The sequence below is a fragment of the Nicotiana tabacum genome, chromosome 5, assembly GCF_000715075.1.
Source record: "Nicotiana tabacum cultivar K326 chromosome 5, ASM71507v2, whole genome shotgun sequence".
Lineage (NCBI taxonomy): Eukaryota > Viridiplantae > Streptophyta > Magnoliopsida > Solanales > Solanaceae > Nicotiana > Nicotiana tabacum.
Genome location: NC_134084.1, coordinates 29,345,763 through 29,369,186, shown reverse-complemented (window position 1 = coordinate 29,369,186; position 23,424 = coordinate 29,345,763). Strand labels below are relative to the sequence as shown.

The 23,424-nt window shown below is 37.1% G+C and overlaps 2 long non-coding RNA genes across 2 annotated transcripts; both read right to left on the bottom strand.

Moving 5' to 3' along the window:
• Positions 1 to 7,903: 7,903 nt before the first annotated feature.
• On the bottom strand, positions 7,904 to 10,352 carry LOC142180595 (uncharacterized). The gene is made up of 2 exons (XR_012709201.1): positions 9,618 to 10,352; positions 7,904 to 7,988 (listed from the first exon to the last, which is right to left on the bottom strand). It is a non-coding gene; the product is annotated as an uncharacterized LOC142180595 (long non-coding RNA).
• Positions 10,353 to 21,420: 11,068 nt separating this feature from the next.
• LOC142180594 (uncharacterized) lies at positions 21,421 to 23,223 on the bottom strand. Its single transcript, XR_012709200.1, has 2 exons — positions 23,134 to 23,223; positions 21,421 to 21,505 (listed from the first exon to the last, which is right to left on the bottom strand). It is a non-coding gene; the product is annotated as an uncharacterized LOC142180594 (long non-coding RNA).
• Between the last annotated feature and the right edge of the window lie 201 nt (positions 23,224 to 23,424).

The window sequence follows — 23,424 nt, the reverse complement described above, 5'->3', positions numbered from 1 at the left end:
TATGAGGTTGTGCATGTAATATTTATTATCTTTGTTTTATGGAATTTGCCTTTGTGATATAGTATTTTCTTAGTTATCGTCTACAAAGGGAAGGATCAATGCACGAGAGTCTTCTAATTGTTGTACTCAGGAATGGGACATAGTACTGGCGAGTCATAATTCATAGTACACTTACTTTTTATTTGACTACTATTTATTTTCTTTTTCCAAAATAAAAAAAATAAGGTCTAAAATTTTCTCATGCACTTATGCATTCCTAAGACCGTCCCACATAATAAGTTCACAATATAATCCTTAAGAAAGGCTTATTTAGGGGGGAGAATTATTTTTTTTTTTTGATATTTTTGTAGTCTCTTTTATGTAATAAATTGTTCATATGTAGGTCAATTGATTAAACCAAGTTAATTATTATGCATTTTTCGAAAGAAATAAATACCCCACCAAAATGCAGAAATATATTCGTTTTATCTCAGACTGATGGGTGAAAATCATATTTTCCCTCCAACTTTGGCTTAACAATCAGACATTTCCTCCAACTTCCAAGAATCGACATTCTTGTTGTAATGTCCGATCGGACGTTTTGATTTTTAGAACTACGTTCCCCTAAATAAAACTTTCCATATGTGCTTTTACTGTTTTATGACCTGTGGAGATGGTTAGTTCGAGATTTTGAAGGGTTTCGGAATGAAATCGGAACACTTGGTTCCTTAGTTTGGCTTTAAAAGTCTAAGTTTGACTTCGGTCAACATTTTGAGTACATGACATCGGAATCGGGATTTGACAGTTCCAATAGGTTCGTATGATGATTTCGGACTTAGGCGTATGTTCGGAAGCCTTTCAGCGCCTACTGGTGAAAGTTGGCTCATGGAAGGTTTTAAAGTTCGTTAAATTTGGTTTGGTATAGGTTTTGGTGTTATCGAGGTCCATTTGGGATTTCGAACCTGGAAATAGTTCTGTATGGTGATTTAAGACTTGCTCGTAAAATTTGGTGTCATTTTGAGTAGTCTAAGAATGATTCGACGCGTTCGGAGTGAATTGAAAACTTGAAGTTCATATTTTGATTCAATTTTGTTTCAGGGTGCGATACTTAGTTTCGTCATTATTTTACGCGTTTCGAGAGTTCGAGCAGGTCCGTATTATGTTTATGAACTTATTGGTGTATTTGGATGGGGTCCCGAATAGTTCGGGTGGGTTTCGGACCGCCCAGAGCTATGTTAGAAAAACCAGAAATTCCAGTTCCGGTTTCCTTCTTCGCGAACACGGAAGGACCCACGCGTTCGCGATGAAGAATGTGGGCAGTGGGGTAATTTGTTCATCACGTTCACGATCAAGAGGCCGCATTTGCGAAGCTTTGAGATCCCAGGCATACACGTTCGCGTAGAAGAAAAGAGCCATGGCGGGTCAGTACCCGTTACGCTTCGTTTTCGCGTAGGAGCCCTCGTGTTCACGTAGTGTAGGCCAAGCATGCCTCCGCGTTCGTGATAGGAATTGTTTTGGGCCTGGGAGCTTTGCCTTCACAAACGCGAGGCCCATTCTGCGTTGGAATAGAAGGGGCAGGTGGGCAATGTTGTTTTAAATTGGGACTCTGGCCATTTTTGAGTTCATTTATTACACTCTTAGGGATTTCAGAGATTTAAAGAGGTGAATTTCAACCTAGCTTTTGAAGGTAAGTAATTCCTACCTAATTTGACATTAATACATAGATTATGGGAAGATTTTAACATATAAAATTGTGAAAATTTTGAGATTAGATAAATAATCTAGGGTTTGATAAAAAATGGGATTTAACCACGAAAATAGTTATGGAATTGGATGAAAATTATATATTTGAGTTCGTGAGGCTATGGGTAAGAACTTTCTTCAAAAATTCCGGAATCAGAGCCCGGGGGTGAATTTTAGAAATCTTCAATTGGGGTTGGGTAATCACTCTAATAGCTAGAATATGAACTTTTTAACATTTATTGATTATTTATATAATATTTGGCTAGTTTTAGATTGTTCGGCATCGAGTTGGGACATTAGGACGAAGTTGTGACCGGAAAGTGTTGAGACAAGGTAAGTCTCTTGCCTAACTTTGTAATAGGGAATTTACCCATAGGTTATTTAGATTGATATTTCCTTCTATTTGTGGGGGTTACGTACGCACGAGGTGACGAGAGTCCGTGCATAGCTACTAATTATGCCTATGTCCGGGTAGTTTAGGACTCAAATCATGAAACATTTGTAATGTTTGTGACCTACTTGTTAATTAAATTGTCTAAATCATATTGGAAGTTAATAAAGGAATTGTAAAAGACCGAATTCAACTTACTTGAGTTTTTGGCCGGTTACTTGACCGTTAATGGAACTTGTTTACTTTATGTATTAGCCATGTAAGAATGTTAAGTCAATTGCTTATAAAGTATCCTAAATTTTTGTGGCACGGGTTGAACGCCTTGGCAGTAGAATAGATGCATCTCGAGATCGTGCAACATGCCCCTCTACAGTGTACACGTTATACTGGATCGGACCGTACGACCTTGGCATAATTCGTACTTAATAATACTGGGAGCCTAATCATGCTTGATATTATTTGTGGTTTGTGAGGTTATAAGTATTAATGACAGGTATTTACTTTGAATTTAATTATTTTTGAAAGAATTACTTGTTCTTGCTTGCCAATGAGTTATTATTATTATTTAGATATCCCATGTTCATTTAGAATTTCTGTATTCAGATTATTAGCCCATAGTAAGTGTCGAAGTCGATCCCTCATCACTACTTCTTTGAGGTTAGACTTAATACTTACTGGGTACATGTTGTTTATATACTCACGCTATACTTCTGCACTGACCGTGCAGATCTGAGGCAGGTGCATCTCCCGATCACATCGGGCGCACCCTTGTTATCCGGAGGCCTAGTGGTGAACTACTTTCCTGAGCCGTTCCGCAACATCCTAGAGTCTCTTCTTTACTTTCATTCCTGTCAATTTTTGATTTCAGACAGTAGCTAGAGTTTTGTATAATCTATTAGTGCTCATACATTTGTGACACCAGGTCTTGGTATACACTAGTAGACTTGTGGTTTTGGATTATTACTATGGTTATGATTTGCACTCAGTTGTTTTTGTTCTATTCATTAAAAGCTATTGTTTCTTAAATCATTTAATGAAGGAAAAACCTAATTACTTGAATTTTTTTTTAAAAAAGGGACATCACATGGTTAGTTTACTATTGGCTTGCCTAGCGCGTTGCTGGGTGCCATCACGGCCTATAAGAGAATTGGGTCATGACAATATGGTATCAGAGCACTAGGTTCACGTAGGTCTCAAAAGTTATGAGCAGGCCTAATAGAGCCTTACGGATCGGTGAGGAGATGTCCGTACTTATCTTCGAGAGGCTGTAGGGTGTTAGGAAACTACTCCTTTTCCATCTCATATCGTGCAATTGATGTGGTACTAAATCTCTTTCTCTTATTCTCTCATAGATGGTGAGAACGCGCGGAGGTGATGTTCCAGATTAAGGAGGAGCTGCTCCCCCTATTGCTAGAAGCCGAGGCAGAGGCCGAGGGAGGGCTCCTACTTGTAGTACAACGACGTCACAGAGTTGCTCCGGCTATGCCACACGTGGATCCAATAGAGGATCCTATTATTGAGGAGCACAGTGAGGTACATGCAGCAGAGCCATCCCCGGTAGATTTTATGTCAGCACCGGAATTCCATGACGTCATGGATCGTATGCTACGGTTCATGGATATAATGACTCATGTTGGTTTATTTTCATGAGACCTACCATATCACAAGCAGGAGGGAGAGCGCAAAACCCTACCGCTCAGGCTCTAGGGCATGCAACTATCGTATATCAAAACCTGGGTGAACTATCCGTGGGCAGAGCCCAGCCAGTGGCAGTAGCTATACCCGAGCCTAGACCAGGTGAGGCCGATGAGCCGCATAAGATATTAGACAGATGGACCAGGTTACATCTTCTATTCTTTGGAGGTGAGCAACATGAGGATAACCAGGACTTCATTGACAGTGCACGGATAGACTGCACAACATGAGGATATTGGAGTCCCATGGAGTGGACTTTGATACTTTCCAACTGGAGGGTAGGGCCCGTAGATGGTGGCAGTCCTATCTTCTTGGCAGACCAGCAGATTTTCCTCCCATGACTTGGGACAGGTTCACCCATATTTTTCTAGATAGGTATATTCACCCTCTTAGAGGGAAGAGTTGCCATTTTAGTTTGAGCAGCTCCAGCAGGGTCAGGTGTCAGTGACCGACTATGAGGTGAGGTTCTATGATTTTTCTCTCCATGCACTTATGATACTTCATACTAATCCGCAGAGAGTGTGGAGGTTTGTTGCGGGATTGCACACTGGTAATCGGGCCACTATGGCCTAAGAGGTCGAGATGGGGACTTTTTACGAGCTAGTTGTGGAGATAGCTCGAAGGATCGATGGTGTACGTCAGCGTAGCCGAGATCAGGATATGGGGGAGAAGAGATTTCATTATTACAGATAGTTCAGAGATGCCCCGGCTGGGGGTAGAGGTCAGATCGTGAAGGGTCAGTCCATCAGGCCCGCATATCCAGCACGGCCACCTCTTCGGCATGCTCTAGTAAGACCATATTTCAGTGCCATGCTAGAGAGTTCTTACTGCCCACCAGCCATCCACGGTTCCTTCAGTGGGTTTTCAGGCCATCAGGGTCAGACTTCAAGTCACCATTCCATATATCGAGAGGTTGTTTCGAGTGCAGGTACCTCAGTCACGTTCGGAAGTTCTACCCCAGGCTTCGGGGCAAGGCATTATAATAGGGTCAGCAACCTATGATTAAAGTACCAGCTATCCCACTAGTCGTCTGGTCGCCAGAGGCAGAAGGAAAGTGGGTAGGGGTCGTCCTAGAGGTGGAGGCCAGTCAAGTGGCGCTCCAGCTAGATTTTATGCTTTTCTGGCCAGACTAGATGAAAAGGACTCAGATGCTGTGATCACAGGTATTATTTCTATCTGCGGTAGGGATGCTTCAGCACTAGTTAATCCAGGGTCTACACATTCATATGTCTCATCTCTATTTGCTCATTTCCTGTGAATCCTTGGGTGCTCCTATTTTTGTGACCACACCTATGGGTGATGTTGTGGATCAAGTCTATCGATCCTGTGTTGTTACATTCTATGGCTATGAAACTAGGGTGGATCTTTTATTTCTTGATATGACTGACTTTGAGGTCATCTTATGCATGGATAGGTTGTCTCCATATCATGCCATCCTTGATTTCCTTGCCAACACTATTACCTTGGTGATGCTAGAGTTTCCTAGATTGGAGTGGAAGGGTTCGCCTGTCAATACACCTAGTCGAAACATATCCTTTCTGAAGGCTCAGCATATGGTCGAGAAGGGTTATTTGGCTTATCTAGCTTATGTTCGGGATACTACTGCAGAGACTCCGGCAATTGATTCAGTGCCCGTAGTCTGGGAGTTCTCCGATGTGTTTCCTTTTGATCTTCCAGGCATGCCACAAGATCGTGATATCGATTTTTGTATTGATTTGGCTCTAGATACCCAGCCTATCTCTATCCCATCGTACTGCATGGCCGCAAAAGAGTTGAAGAAGTTGAAGGAGTAGCTTGAGGAGTTGCTAGCAAAGGGGTTCGTCAAACCGAGTGTATCACCTTGGGGTACACCGGTGTTATTTATTAAGAAGAAAGATGGGACAAGAATCGATCCCACTACCCTCCGAAGTCAATCACACATGCTCTGAGCATATACTCCATGATCTAAACTGTCCGCTCTGACTGCCCGTCAGTCTACAGATGAAACGCTATGCTGAGCTCTACACGGGTCCCCAACTCACTCTGTACTGCTCTCTAGAAATGCAAATTAAACTGACGGCCTCTATCTGAAATAATAGAAACAGGCACACCATACAACCGGACAATCACCTGAATTTAAATCTAGGTCAACCGATCTGAAGAATACGTAGTCAAGACCGGAATGAAGTGTGCCGACTTGGTCAACTTATCGACGATGGCCCAAACATCATCAAACTTCTGTAAGGTCTGCGACAACCCAACTACGAAGTCCATAGTAATGCACTCCCATTTCCACTCAGGTATAGTCATGTGCTGGAGTAGGCCACCTGGACTCTGATGCTCATACTTAACCTGCTAACAATTTAGACACCTCGCAACATACTGAACTATGTCCTTCTTCATCCTACGCCACCAATAATACTGCCTCAGATCGCGATACAGCTTCGTAGCATATAGATGAATAGAACAATAAGAACTATGTGCCACCTCTAGGATCCTCTCCCTTAAGCCATCTTCATATCAATGTATATTAAATCCATATTTCTTTGAGCACAATTACATCAAGTGTCACCACTATTGTCGCACCTCCTTTTTCCGCCCCCGCGAGGGTGCAAGGGAGTTTTCTCCAATTAAAGGACAGTCGAAACGGGATTTGTTTGTTTGTTTCAGAGTCGCCACCTGGGAATTTTAAGGCGTCCCAAGTCACCAATTTTAATCCCTGAATCGAGGAGAATATGACTCTGTTTATTATTCTGCGAACCATAAATCCGGATAAGGAATTCTGTTAACCCGGGAGAAGGTGCTAGGCATTCCCGAGTTCCGTGGTTCTAGCACGGTCGCTCAACTGTTATATTCGGCTTGATTATTTTGATTTGTTAAATACATTTTTATTGCATGATTTTATTGTTACCGCTTCTATTTAGATTATTTATAATTAAAGACCCTTTTTCGAATCGAATCACGCATACGTGTATTCGTTTTATATATTATATATTTTTTGACGTGAAAAATCGTGTCACGCGTACGTATACACATTGATAATATAATAATTATTATTTTTTTTTCGAAATTTTTTATTATAAAAAAAAGAAGACTTAAGTTCGAAATTGTGCTAAAAATAAAATTAAGAACGTTCGTCGCTCTTGTATAATTAAATATTGAACCACACATCTCGAGTTATATGAAATTAATATTGATATTCTCCGAAGAGCCCCCTTTTTATTAAATGTTCGTTCGAAGTTGCGCGAACGCATAATCCGAATTGCTTTTAGAAATATAATCAGGTTACGCGAACGCATCCCTAATCACGCAAAATATTCTTAATAGTAGTATAGATTTTCCATAAATTGTTGAATGTTGACCGCAAATTATATTTTTTGCGTAAGAATTATATTTCTCCAAGCCATTCAAATTTAAAAGGGTAAAAATAAACGTGGGATTAATAATACCATTTTTCCGTAAATACAATATATGCATACCCAAAAAATGAATTGCATATAAAACTAGGAAAGAGAATTAATTTGATAAACAAACTAATAGTTTTCGAAGAAATTATATCTCCTTCTCATCTACTTGTTTTTAGTCCAAAGTTATAATGGTTTGGTTAATGTTTGCAATGGAAGATAAGAGTCAAGTTGATAAGAAAAAAGAAATATTACAAACTGATTCAATAAAATTGCTTTATATACAACGTAGTTGTTCGTTGGAACCATTCATAATATTTTAACGTCGTAATAAGCTAATCAATTCATCTTTCTTATGGTTATACATATACCTGTTATCTTACCATATATGAACATACAACTTATATCAATCTAAACCAAAATCAGATTTTTTACAAGATATACTAATAATGTAATTTCTTGATACTTCCATTCTACTTTACATTTAGCTAACAATATTACGGGATGTAATGAATGGCCCATTTTATGCCATGTTCCCTACCTTGATATTTCAATCATGACTTCACTTAATGAAAATTCTGAAATAGATGATATTATTACAACGCTTAAACGAACTTTAAGAGGTAACAATTATCTTATATTCATTACGCCAAACGTACTACTATATTAATCAACTGAAACAAAAACCAAATTTTTAAGTAATGAACTTGAATGAATGGAAAACAGAATTATAATTCCCGAACTTCATTAATTTGTCATGTTGAAGCTTTTCGTGACATGAATTTACAGATATGTACCTGATATTGGAAGCAAAAGAAAATGAAGATGAGAATCAGCAGCAGTAATAACAGTACAACAGCAACAACTGCCCAGCAACAGTAACAACCCAGTAACAAACCGGTGGAGTAGTAATCCCAAAAACAAAAGCTTTAAGCTTTAAATGAAACAACAACCATTAATACTAATTTCAAACAAAGAAAGAAAGCAGTAGATTTTTTAGCTTTTATTTTTATTTTGAAAGCTTAAATATTTTTCGGAATTTTTCTCTCTTCTATTCTCTGTCCGTTTTTTCTCTCTATCTGTGTGTGTATTTTTTCTCGTATCTCTTTCTATTCTGTCCTCTCTGTATTGTCAGATTTGTTTCTCTCTCTCTCTCTATTGTCTTGTGTTTAAGACTTCATATATATAATCTCATCCCATAAATCTTTCCATTAATTAAAATCAATACTTTTTCTCTACCCAACCCATTATCTTTCCACTCATCCCCATTACATTAAATAAACATATCACACCACCCCATTTCATTTTGTCTCCCATGCTTCATTTAAAATAATGCAAGATTCCCCCTTTAAATTAAATCTTGTCCCCCCTTTATATTAAATAATCATATCACAACCCACTCCATTTCATTTTGTCCCCCATGCTTCAAATAAACAATTACAAAATGTACAATTCCTAAACTACCCCCTCCGACCTTACTGAAATTACCAAACTACCCCTGAACGTACTACAAATTTACCAAACTACCCATCAGCTATAACACATTAATTAATCAAACTTAACCAAAATATAGACAATATGATCAATTTCTAACAATGTTCAAACAACAATATGAACACGGATGAACATCATAACAACAATATCACATGAACACGATTTTAACAACATTTTAACAACAAATCACATGAACACAAATTGAACAACAAAGAACAACTAAAATTTGATTGAACAATATTTTAGCAACAAACCTATTTTCGGATTTAAACAACAACAACAATCAAACAAGTATATTTAGATTAATTTCAATAATATTGAACTTAAAATCAACCATAACAACATTACAACCAACAATTCCTATATCAAACTTAAACAAGATTATGAGACAAATTCACGAAATAATCATAAATGATAAACAAGAAATCAAACTATACAAAATTCGGATTCAAGATCATCCAAACAAAGTATGAACATGAATGAATCTATTTTAAACAACAAACATGATGGATTTAAACGATTAAACCAACATATTTCTCTAACACAACTAAATTCTTTAAACAAATGACAAGATCGACGAAGAAACAATTATGAACTTAAACTTGAACTTAACAATATTAACAATTTCTAACAATACATAAACACATGAAACAAATTGAAGAAATAGTTAATTAAATTTCAATTTGAATATAACAAACATCAAACTAACAAATATTCACTTAAACAATAATACAAACATGAAATGAATATGAAAACAACTAATTAAACTTCTATTTTGAAATCTGAAAATTAATTTAACAAACAACATGAACAAACTAGAAAATTATTTCAACGACGAACAAATCAAACAAGAATTAAATCACTTCTTTATTTTGGATCCGAAAAATACCAAACAAAATATGGACGATAAGTGAGATTCAAAACCAACTAACCGGAGATGAATCAACGATGAACTTGCATGAAAACAAATCTGTCCGGAAATGATTATCGCCCCAAAATCACTTGAATGCTCCCGGACGAACGATTGACTTTTATCACTTTGAAACTCAGATTGAAATCCAAGAAGATCAACAGAAATGGTGCGAAAATATTGTCCAGAATTTCTGTTTGACGTTAATGATGCTGGAGCTGGGTTTATTGGAAGCAACCATGGCGGAAAGCTCATCGAAGGAGTGGAGACCATGGACGTCGAGCTCAAGCTTGAGCTCGACAAAGAAGATGAAGGCAGACGCGACACAGTAACAGCTGAAGACAGCAACGCGAGCAGCAGCAGTAGCACGGCACAGTAGTAGCGGGCATGACAACGATGGTCGTTTGGTGGTGGTTCGGGTGTTCGAGATGGTTATGGCGACGGAATGTATGGACGTGAGGGATAGTTTGGACAACGCAGCAGCAGTTGCTGCTGCTTGACGTGGAATGAGGGATCATTTGGGCAAGATGGTGAGGAAGACGATGGCGGACAGCAGTGGTCGTCGGATTTAATGGAGGATCGCCGGAGAGGTTTTGGAGGGGTGACGATGGTTTAGGGTTTGGTTGGTTTGAAGGAGAAGAACGTGAGGCAGCAGGTACGGGCAGCCATGGGAGTTGGGTGGTTTTGAGGTTTTGAAGAGGAAGAAGATAGGGTGGCCATTGTTGGCTTTCTTGAAGCTTGAGGAAGAAGAAGAAAATAGAAAGGGGGGGGGGGATGGCTTAGCTCTTTAGGGTTTTCTTCTTTTATTTTTTTTTGTTTTGTTTTTGTTTTGTAAGATAGGGGTGTTGGGTTATGGACTGGGTCGACCCAGTTCGAAATGGACTGGGTCGTAGGGAAGATTGGGTCATTTTTTGAGCCTATGGCTTGAAGTTGAAGAAGAGGCCTAATTCCGACTTTCTTTATATTTTCGCTCCCTTTTCTTCTTTTATTTTTCTAAAACTAAATTATAAAAATACTTAAACTATTATTAAGAACTAAATTAAGTTATAAAAGCGCAAATTAACTCCCAATAACAATTAACGCACAATTAAGTATTAATTAAGCATAAAATTGTATATTTGGACATTAAATGCTAAAAATGCAAATGATGCCTATTTTTGTAATTTTTAATTTTTGTAAAACAAATTTAATTACTAACAATTGTAGAATTAAATCCTACATGCAAAATGCGACATATTTTTGTATTTTTTTTATTAATTTAGCAAATAAACACGCACAGACAAATACAAATAATTATTCAAAATATCACAAAATTGTACACCAAAGAAAAATCATTTTATTTTTGGATTTTTTGGGAGTAATTCTCATATTGGGCAAAAATCACGTGCTTACAGCTGCCCCTCTTTGCCCGAAGACACGAAGGGTTTTCGTGCAAAGATAAAGCGAGCGATTTTTTGCCCATCCGAGTACTCCATGTGAAGCATTTTTTTTTAAAAAGATTTGACCGAACCTTTGCTTCAAAGGTTTCCTACATATCCTGGGCTAAACAGGAATCAGGCCAATGTAGTTCGGGAAATTTTGGTAGCTGGGACTACCGTTGGACTGCAATGTTACTGTTGTTGCATGCTATTACTACTGCTTACCGATCTCCTTGTTACACCGTGCTTAAAAAAAACAAGAAGCTAGGCTAGAGTACAATTTGTTTTTGTTGCCTTGCTTCCTTGTTTGCTTGCATTTCTTTCGGTGCTTTACTTCTTTTGACACATGTACTTGAGTTTGTACTGTGACCTCTTGTTGCTACCTTCTGTTTTCCGGTGCCGGGGAATTTTATTGTTTCCTGCTGGGGATTCCTATTGTAACCCTCTGTTTTATTGTCCTCTGACTTGATCTTGAAATGTATGCCTCTGTTATCTGGGCGGGCTCCCAACTTCAATAATTGAAAATTAAAGACTTGAAATGTATGCCTCTGTTATCTGGGCGGGCTCCCAACTTCAATGCTTGAAATGTAAAGACTGAAATTTATGCCTCTGTTGTCTGGGCGGGCTCCCAACTTCGACGCTTGAAATATAAAGACTGAAATGTATGCCTCTGTTATCTGGGCGGGCTCCCAACTTCAATGCTTGAAATGTAAAGACTGAATGTATGCCTCTGTTTTATGGGCGGGCTCCCAACTTCAATGCTTGAAATGTAAAGACTGAATGTATGCCTCTGTTCTATGGGCGGGCTCCCAACTTCATCAACTGAAATGTAAAGACTAAAATGTATGCCTCTGTTATCTGGGCGGGCTCCCAACATCAACAACAACTTTTAAAAATAAGCGTCATTCCTCTCTTCAGGCGGGCTCCTGACTTCAAATACACAACTTTTAAAATAAATGCCTTTCCTTTCTTCAGGCGGGCTCCTGACTTCAACAACAATTTTGAAAATAAATCGCCATTCCTCTCTTCAGGCGGGCTCCTGACTTCAACAACAACTTTGAAAATAATCGTCATTCCTCTCTTCAGGTGGGCTCCTGACTTCAATCAATACATCGCCATTCCTTTCTTTAGGTTGGCAAGATTTCAACAAATTTTTTTTTAAAAAAAACGCCTTTCCTCTCTTCAGGAGGGCTCCTGACTTCAAACCATACATCGCCATTCCTTTCTTTAGGTTGGCAAGATTTCAAACACTAAATCGCCATTCTATTCTTCAGGGGGCTCCTGACTTCAACAACTTCTTCTCTTTTTTTTTTCAAATTCAAACTTTTTTTTTTCAAATTATCCTAGGAGAAAATTCATCAAACTAGGATTTGATATCTTATCTTAGGAGAAAGATTCATCGGACTAAGATTTGATATCTTATCTTGGGAGAAAAATTTCATCAGACCAAGATTGTGACTCTAGGAGATAAATCGTCAGACTAGGTCCATTTTGTTGTGATCTTAGGAGAAAGATTCATCCGACTAAGATTTTATCTTGGGAGAAAAATTTCATCAGACCAAGATTTTGACTCTAGGAGATAAATCGTCAGACTAGGTACATTTGTTGTGATCTTAGGAGCAAGATTCATCCGACTAAGATTTTATCTTGGGAGAACAATTTCATCAGACCAAGATTTTGACTCTAGGAGATAAATCGTCAGACTAGGTCCATTTGTTGTGATCTTAGGAGAAAGATTCATCCGACTAAGATTTTATCTTGGGAGATCAATTTCATCAGACCAAGATTTTGACTCTAGGAGATAAATCGTCAGACTAGGTCCATTTTGTTGTGATCTTAGGAGAAAGATTCATCCGACTAAGATTTTATCTTGGGAGAACAATTTCATCAGACCAAGATTTTGACTCTAGGAGATAAATCGTCAGACTAGGTCCATTTTGTTGTGATCTTAGGAGAAAGATTCATCCGACTAAGATTTTATCTTGGGAGAAAAATTTCATCAGACCAAGATTTTGACTCTAGGAGATAAATCGTCAGACTAGGTCCATTTTGTTGTGATCTTAGGAGAAAGATTCATCCGACTAAGATTTTATCTTGGGAGAACAATTTCATCAGACCAAGATTTTGACTCGGGAGGGAAATTCATCATACTAGGACTTTTTATCCTAGGAGAAAAATGTAAAGATCAATGATTTGAGAAACTTATCTTTGCAATCTCTTCTTTTCTTTTCTTTTTCCTTTGCACTGCTTTGTTCTTGCTTGCTGGGGATAATACCACTGCGGGAGTCTTCTTTCTTCCCCTCCTTCAAATTCAAATTTTTTTTAACACTGTTGGGGATATAAGTGTTATCTTTTTTGGATAACGTTGTTGAGGATAACGCTGCTGGGGAATTTTATCCCTTCAAATCGATGCTTCATTCTTCTGGAAGCTGTTGGGGATGACAATGGCTTTTGCTTTTTCTATACACTAATTTTATCTCTTTGGTTCTGTCTACTGGGGATCAATTTCCTCCATTGGAAACTTATTATGTTGGGGGAAACCCTGGTTCAAAGACCATTTCCTTGGTGCTATCTTTATTCTTCCCCAAATGGGTACCTGATTTTCCAGAAAATTTTCTAACTGAAAAGAAATTTTTCTGCCCCAGTTTGACAATCTTTCTTGCGGCATGCATTTCCGACATCAATGCCATTTCCTTTACCTGTTTTAACTCAAACAAAATTTGTTAGCTTAAAGCGTGGTAGTTGGTTGTGATACTCCACTGGGATGGCTTTTCCCTTTCTCCTTCCTTGCTCTGTATTCCACAAGGGACGATATTATTTGCTGGGGATAATCCTTTTCTGCTGGGGATATCCCTCTTCTTTCGTGGCATGGCCCGGAGACTTGCATTTTCCCGACCTTTTAGTCTCTCATGAATTTTCCAAGTCATGCTTATTGCTCTCCTTGTTTGTCCAGGGGCCTTGGCCTTGAGGTTTTAATAACCTTTGATTTCGGCAAGGATATTCCTCTTGACACTCGTCGATCCTTTTGTTAATTCCCTTTTGCTGGGGATATCTTTTTTGACATTGGCCTCGCGCTTGTTCCTTCCTGACTATATCACTTGGATGTATTAGTCAGATCTTATCTTGGAAAGCTGATGGCCTATTTTGAAGTCATTTCCCACTGGTTCTGACCAAATAGACTCTACTGGGGAAATTTCTATGAAAGGAAAAGATAAAAGGGAACAAAATAAAAGACAACGGGAAAAGATGACTCTTTAACAAAAGAAACTATAAATAAAAACCTATCAAACGCAAATACCGACTCTAATGGTCATGACATGCATATGTGGCCTATCTTTCGTCATAAATCGTCTTTCAAGGTCTTCCCTTGATTATCCCGCATCTGATTCCCAATCTTATTCGACCTGTAGTGCCCGAAGGGTTTTCACTATCAAGCCTCTCTCATTTTGGTTTTTCTCTCAGCTTGCGTCGCCTTATGGTGTCCGTGAAAATTTTCACCGATAAGACTCTCTCATTTGTATCACTTTCCAGCTGGGGATTTGGAGTGTTGCCGGTATGACTCTCTCTGCTGGAGATTAGAGTCCTTTCTGCTGTGGAACATAATGTTATGTTCGTCGGTAAGATTCTCATTTGTCTGACTTGGCATCTTTTGCAGACTGATCAGAAGGTCTTTCTTTGGACCGTAATGTGGGTTTTTTGGATAGGCTTAGAAAGAAAGGGTATTAAAGGCTCAAAAACAAATCAATTTGGGGTTCAAAATTACAACCTTCGAAATCATATTTGTTTATAACAAGCGCAACCCTTGCCCCAGTTTCTTGCTTGGGGATTATTTATTTATTATATATATTTTTTAAATTTTTTTGTTACACTATGCATATTACGCACATTATGCGCACTATGCACCCTATGACCGAGCTGTGAAGCGCCTACGTATCCTCTTTGAGGAATCAGGTCAAACGTAGTTCCCAATTCCTCTGTTTTCTTCTGACTTTCTTTTGTTTTTTTTGTTATCATTTTTCTCTCTTTTTTTTCTTTTCTTTTTTTTTTGATTTTTTTTTTTTACCTTCAAGGCTTGTATTTCCTAGTCGTTGCTATTGATTCCGAACGAGGGGTATGAAAGTAAATAAATAAGGCTCAAAAGGGGTAACGAAGGATAAAGTGTTTAGGTAGCAGAACAAAATGCCTTCGTCATTCCAGTCTTCAAAACATGTCAAGTGCAAACAACACGATTGAACATAGATTTATATTCTCTTCCGATGGTGCTGGACTTGACAATTATGTTAAACACTTGCTTTTTCATTTGTCATTTCTAAAGCACTGCTGGGCGACACTCTCACTCTCATTCTCATGAACGACCCTCATGCCAATTTGGCGAACCCTGCATTTAACGGTTTTCTTTATGTTTAACTTGCCCCAGTTCCACATGACTCGGGCTTCAAATAATCTCAAACTGTTCTTATTTCCTTTAAATGCTTTAATCACCTTCCGAGGGTTTTATGATTAACTTTTAAGATTAGGCCCAAACTGTGCGTGCATGTCATGTCACTAGAATCGGCGTTGAATAGAAGCAAAACAAAAGGGTAAATAAAACTAAACAAAGAAGATGAAAAAAGACTGGAATTTGCTTTTAGACAAAAGGTAGAACCATTTAAACGACAAAATAAACAGTTACAACCCTAAAACTAAACCAGATAACACCACATTAGGTACTAGACAAATAAAAGGATAAGGGGGTTTGACCACAAGACAATATCCGAATTACAACCCTGAAATAATCCGGACGAATGAAATGACAACAAAATAAACCACCAAAACTCCTCTCTGGCTGACCAGGAGATGGAGCGCCTTTCCAATTGCCCAATACGGTGTTTTAGCCATCATCATTTCCAAGACCGTTACCAACTTCAATATCATTATCATCAGTTAGCGGCTTTCCGGGATGATTCTAAAATCCCATGTTACCAGGCATCCTCCCCATAAAGTGTGCATCATGATGTGCTGGTAAAGGATTCTGCGCGATATTCTGGGTGTCATTACCTTGGATCACAATCAGATTTTCCTGGATCATCCTTTCTATTTCTTTTTTCAAACCCCAACAACTTTCAACATTGTGCCCCTGGGCATTGGAATGGTATTCACACCTTTTAGAAGGGTCAAAGCTTCTTGCACGTGGGTCCAGATGATTTGGAGGAATAGATGCAATCATGTCGTGATGCTTTAACCTCTCAAATAAGCTTTCATAGGACTCTCCTATTGGTGTAAAATTATCTTTCAACCTTCGTTCCCCTTTATACTTCTGGCTTGGATGTGGGTTATAGGGCACCTGAAAGTTGTGTGGAGGCTTCTGGAGATTTTGTGACGCTCGTGCTCGCCTTCTAGGGCGTTTTGGTGGCCGGGCAACATACTGAGGTGGAACAATAGAGTGTTGTGGGTTCTGAGGGGGATAATATTGCTCAGTGGATTCATAGATAACTTTAGGAGGCTGCTCATACCTTCGAGATGTTCTCCTAGGACCTCTTCTTGACCCTGATGTCATCATGATTTCTTCAATCTTCTTATTTGTGTCGCAAAAATTATCAGACTTAACCCGGACAGCGTGAGTTGCAGCTTTAAAAACTGCTTGACTTATAATTTTTCCTGTCTTAAGACCATTCTCTATTATTTCTCCCATTTTGATTGCTTCCGAGAAGGATTTGCCAACTGCGGACATCATGTTCTGAAAGTAATCTGGCTCTTGCGCTTGAAGGAAGACAGTTATTAGCTCGTGGTCATCCATGGGTGGCTTAACTCGAGCTGCTTGCTCTCTCCATTTAATGGCATATTCCCTGAAACTTTCACTTGGTTTCTTTTTCAGGTTTGAAAGGGAAATGCGGTCTGGGGCAATGTCGACGCTGTATTGGAACTGTTTGACAAATGCTTGTGCCATGTCGTCCCAGACATACCAGCGAGACGTGTCTTGATCCATAAACCATTCGGAAGCTACTCCCGTAAGGCTTTCCACAAAATAAGCCATCAACAATTCTTCATTTCTTCCCGCACCTCTCATTTGATTGCAATACCTTTTCAGGTGGGCAATGGGATCTCCATGTCCATCGTACTTTCCAAATTTGGGAGTCTTGAAACCAGGCGGAAAGTGGACATCGGGGAACATACATAGATCTTTGAAGGCAACACTCTTTTGACCAGACAACCCTTGCCTGTTTTTCAACCATTGTTCTAAGTTTTTCACTCTTTGGGTCATTTCTTCTTGTACCATCTTTCGGGCAGACTCTTCAATCTTTGCAGGAAGATCAAACGAGTACGGGTGGTACTTAGGAGAGTGGTACTGCTCTTGTTGTGTCGCAAATTGTGACTCATGACAAGGCTGTCCTTGCCCACTGGCCCATGCTTGACACACTCCGGTCATTTGCTGTTTCAGTATTCTATTTTTCCGGCACAGTAGACTCTTGTTGAACCCTCTGAACAAACCGACCAACTCAACTTTCTTCACAATTCAAAACAAAACATGTTAGAATGGACTCAGTCGGTTCTTATTACTAGCAACATCTTTTTCCCTTTTTTCATTTTCTTTTTCATTTTTTGTTGTGGTCGAATCTTATGGAGATTGCCTACGTATCATGACCCCGCATGAATCAGACCTTGCGTAGTTCGGACCAATAAAAGATAAACAATACTAATCATTTTTTTTTCAATTTTCATATTAAAATAAACTGGGTTTCAAAGGTTTGAAGATGACCTACAAACTCGAAAATCAAACAACCCACATATTCTAATCAAAAGATTTACAAACTCCAAAAATAAATGGCCAACTTCCTTTCTCCGTTTGACAAATGCAACCGAGCGGTTATCTTTTGCAAATGTGGCCCCTTCCAAATTTTGAGGCCAGAGAGGATTATTTTACGACACTTTACAAACTTGTTCATTCTTTTACGAAAATAGCCTTTCAACAATTGAAAGATACTCTAGGGCTATTTCGGCAAGAACGGTTTAAGACGTGGTCAAAGCTGGCTCGGCTTATTTTGACCAAAAATCCAAATGGTATTCACCTAACCGTTGACTCTTTGTTTTTGTGTTTTTTTTTTCAAATTACAATAAAAACCGGGTGTTGCAAACACAGCCCTTCAGCGACTCGGGGACGAAGATTTTCTTTAAGGTTGTGTAGGTCAACTGGACCAAAAATCCTAAACATGACCCAAAAGGTGGCTGTTTATGCAAAGTCAGCCTTCCGGCGTCCCTTTCGGGAACATTCGGCTATGTCTTGATAAATCAGCGTCACCCGACTTCTTTCAAAATTAAAATTTGACATTTTTTTTTGGCTATTTTTTTTAGCAAAAGGGGAGGCTAGACACCGCCCGACTTATTTATGACAAAATTAAAATTTTGACACGTTTTTTATTTATTTATTTATTGGTTTTTTGGCTTATTTTAGCAAAAAGGGGGGGTTGGACCTGATGAGGGTTGCCTACGTATCTCACATCCGGTGAGAATCAAACCCGCGTAGTTCGGGCAGGTCGTGAATAAAGTAAATAAAATTTTTTTTTTGTTTGAATTTGTAAAAGAACTGCTTTAAAAGAAGAAATGAAGTATATATATTTTTTTTGGATTTTTGATTGATTTTCTTTTTGAAAGAAAGACTTCTAAGAATTCCTTTTCTTTTGATTTGAACTTTGAGAATTTCAAAAGTAAAAGGAAGATATTTTTTTTTTATTCTAAGAAGAAAGAAAATATTTTTTTTTTGGATTTTTTTTTTGTTTTGAAAATTGAGAGTCTAAAAAAAAAATTCTAGACTTTTGGCATGACAAATCTTTTTGCAACAAATAAATATATATATATATTTTTTGGAAATAAAGAACAACTTTTTGGATTTTTATATATATACATATTTGCAACAAATAATAAAACCACATTCGACGCGACTCTTTTTATTTTATTAGTTATTTTTATTTTGGTATCTAAACAAATAAATAAATAAAAACTCATTTTAAAACAAGACTCTTTTTTCATTTTCATTTTTTTTTATGGCAAGACAAACTATTTTTTTTTTCTAATTTGTTTTTTTAAAAACAAGACAGAACAACGACTCTTTTTTTTCTTTCTATTTTTCCTTTGCTTTTAATAAAACAAACTAATAAAACATTTTTTTTTCATTTTCTCAAAATTTCGGCAGAGTTTTGACAGTTATTTGGGCATTGGTTTTTTTTTTCCAAAAATAAACAATCAATTCCCTAACCGCTATTTTTTTTCAATTTCAAAATATTATTCCTGATATTCAAAAGTCAGTCAACACAAAAGTCCGAATCAAATAAATGCGCAAATAGCAGCAAGTAAGATGCATCAGGATGGTCATTTTCATTTTTTGGTACACCTGTCCTAGACAGACCCAACCCCTGTGTTGAGCCTCCAAAGTCAAATGCACGTGATGCAAACAAACGTTCCTACTAGGGATCCGGCATGAAGCTGAGTTATTCTAAGTGAAAAAACCTGAGGCATATTGTTCTAGCCCTGGCTTACCCAAGTGGACAGCTTAAGCCGAAATGGGGGCAACGTACCGGGAGCACGAAAGTCTGCCCGGCCTAGTTACTTGTCCCAACTTCGTCTTATTTGGTATGACTTCTAACAGAAAGGTGGGTCACGCGCACGTGTACACCATAAATTTAGAAGACTCAGAAAGAAAAAGGGTTTCGTAGCAGTTTTATATACACAATTCAGATAATATTAAAGCGGTAAAAGCATCATTTAGCATATTAAGCATAAACATGTAAAAATCAGATAATAAATAAAGCCAACTATAACAGTTATTTTAAGCTCGAATTTCTAACCCTGAACCAGTGGTTCTAAGTTTCTTCCCCGGCAGAGTCGCCAGAGCTGTCGCACCTCCTTTTTACGCCCCCGCGAGGGTGCAAGGGAGTTTTCTCCAATTAAAGGACAGTCGAAACGGGATTTGTTTGTTTGTTTCAGAGTCGCCACCTGGGAATTTTAAGGCATCCCAAGTCACCAATTTTAATCCCTGAATCGAGGAGAATATGACTCTGTTTATTATTCTGCGAACCAGAAATCCGGATAAGGAATTCTGTTAACCCGGGAGAAGGTGCTAGGCATTCCCGAGTTCCGTGGTTCTAGCACGGTCGCTCAACTGTTATATTCGGCTTGATTATTTTGATTTGTTAAATACATTTTTATTGCATGATTTTATTGTTACCGCTTCTATTTAGATTGTTTATAATTAAAGACCCTTTTTCGAATCGAATCACGCGTACGTGTATTCGTTTTATATATTATATATTTTTTAACGTGAAAAATCGTGTCACGCGTACGTATACACAATGATATTGATAATATATAATTATTTTTTTTTCGAAATTTTTTTATTATAAAAAAAAGAAGACTTAAGTTCGAAATTGTGCTAAAAATAAAATTAAGAACGTTCGTCGCTCTTGTATAATTAAATATTGAACCACACATCTCGAGTTATATGAAATTAATATTGATATTCTCCGAAGAGCCCCCTTTTTATTAAATGTTCGTTCGAAGTTGCGCGAACGCATAATCCGAATTGCTTTTAGAAATATAATCAGGTTACGCGAACGCATCCCTAATCACGCAAAATATTCTTAATAGTAGTATAGATTTTCCATAAATTGTTGAATGTTAACCGCAAATTATATTTTTTGCGTAAGAATTATATTTCTCCAAGCCATTCAAATTTAAAAGGGTAAAAATAAACGTGGGATTAATAATACCATTTTTCCGTAAATACAATATATGCATACCCAAAAAATGAATTGCATATAAAACTAGAAAAGAGAATTAATTTGATAAACAAACTAATAGTTTTCGAAGAAATTATATCTCCTTCTCATCTACTTGTTTTTAGTCCAAAGTTATAATGGTTTGGTTAATGTTTGCAATGGAAGATAAGAGTCAAGTTGATAAGAAAAAAGAAATATTACAAACTGATTCAATAAAATTGCTTTATATACAACGTAGTTGTTCGTCGGAACCATTCATAATATTTTAACGTCGTAATAAGCTAATCAATTCGTCTTTCTTATGGTTATACATATACCCGTTATCTTACCATATATGAACATACAACTTATATCAATCTAAACCAAAATCAGATTTTTTACAAGATATACTAATAATGTAATTTCTTGATACTTCCATTCTACTTTACATTTAGCTAACAATATTACGGGATGTAATTAATGGCCCATTTTATGCCATGTTCCCTACCTTGATATTTCAATCATGACTTCACTTAATGAAAATTCCGAAATAGATGATATTATTACAACGCTTAAACGAACTTTAAGAGGTAACAATTATCTTATATTCATTACGCCAAACGTACTACTATATTAATCAACTGAAACAAAAACCAAATTTTTAACTAATGAACTTGAATGAATGGAAAACAGAATTATAATTCCCGAACTTCATTAATTTGTCATGTTGAAGCTTTTCGTGACATGAATTTACAGATATGTACCTGATATTGGAAGCAAAAGAAAATGAAGATGAGAATCAGCAGCAGTAATAACAGTACAATAGCAACAACTGTCCAGCAACAGTAACAACCCAGTAACAGACCGGTGGAGTAGTAATCCCAAAAACAAAAGCTTTAAGCTTTAAATGAAACAACAACCATTAATACTAATTTCAAACAAAGAAAGAAAGCAGTAGATTTTTTAGCTTGTATTTTTATTTTGAAAGCTTAAATATTTTTCGGAATTTTTCTCTCTTCTATTCTCTGTCCGTTTTTTCTCTCTATCTGTGTGTGTATTTTTTCTCGTATCTCTTTCTATTCTGTCCTCTCTGTATTGTCAGATTTGTTTCTCTCTCTCTCTATTGTCTTGTGTTCAAGACTTCATATATATAATCTCATCCCATAAATCTTTCCATTAATTAAAATCAATACTTTTTCTCTACCCAACCCATTATCTTTCCACTCATCCCCATTACATTAAATAAACATATCACACCACCCCCATTTCATTTTGTCCCCCATGCTTCATTTAAAATAATGCAAGATTCCCCCTTTAAATTAAATCTTGTCCCCACTTTATATTAAATAATCATATCACAACCCACCTCATTTCATTTTGTCCCCCATGCTTCAAATAAACAATTACAAAATGTACAATTCCTAAACTACCCCCTCCGACCTTACTAAAATTACCAAACTACCCCTGAACGTACTACAAATTTACCAAACTACCCATCAGCTATAACACATCAATTAATCAAACTTAACCAAAATATAGACAATATGATCAATTTCTAACAATGTTCAAACAACAATATGAACACGGATGAACATCATAACAACAATATCACATGAACACCATTTTAACAACATTTTAACAACAAATCATATGAACATAAATTGAACAACAAAGAACAACTAAAATTTGATTGAACAATATTTTAGCAACAAACCTATTTTCGGATTTAAACAACAACAACAATCAAACAAGTATATTTAGATTAAATTCAATAATATTGAACTTAAAATCAACCATAACAACATTACAACCAACAATTCCTATATCAAACTTAAACAAGATTATGAGACAAATTCACGAAATAATCATAAATGATAAACAAGAAATCAAACTATACAAAATTCGGATTCAAGATCATCCAAACAAAGTATGAACATGAATGAATCTATTTTAAACAACAAACATGATGGATTTAAACGATTAAACCAACATATTTCTCTAACACAACTAAATTCTTTAAACAAATGACGAGATCGACGAAGAAACAATTATGAACTTAAACTTGAACTTAACAATATTAACAATTTCTAACAATACATAAACACATGAAACAAATTGAAGAAATAGTTAATTAAATTTCAATTTGAATCTAACAAACATCAAACTAACAAATATTCACTTAAACAATAATACAAACATGAAATGAATATGAAAACAACTAATTAAACTTCTATTTTGAAATCTGAAAATTAATTTAACAAACAACATGAACAAACTAGAAAAATTTTTCAACGACGAACAAATCAAACAAGAATTAAATCACTTCTTTATTTTGGATCCGAAAAATACCAAACAAAATATGGACGATAAGTGAGATTCAAAACCAACTAACCGGAGATGAATCAACGATGAACTTGCATGAAAACAAATCTGTCCGGAAATGATTATCGCCCCAAAATCACTTGAATGCTCCCGGACGAACAATTGACTTTTATCACTTCGAAACTCAGATTGAAATCCAAGAAGATCAACAGAAATAGTGCGAAAATGTTGTCCAGAATTTCTGTTTGACGTTAATGATGCTAGAGCTGGGTGTATTGGAAGCAACCATGGCGGAAAGCTCATCGAAGGAGTGGAGACCATGGACGTCGAGCTCAAGCTTGAGCTCGACGAAGAAGATGAA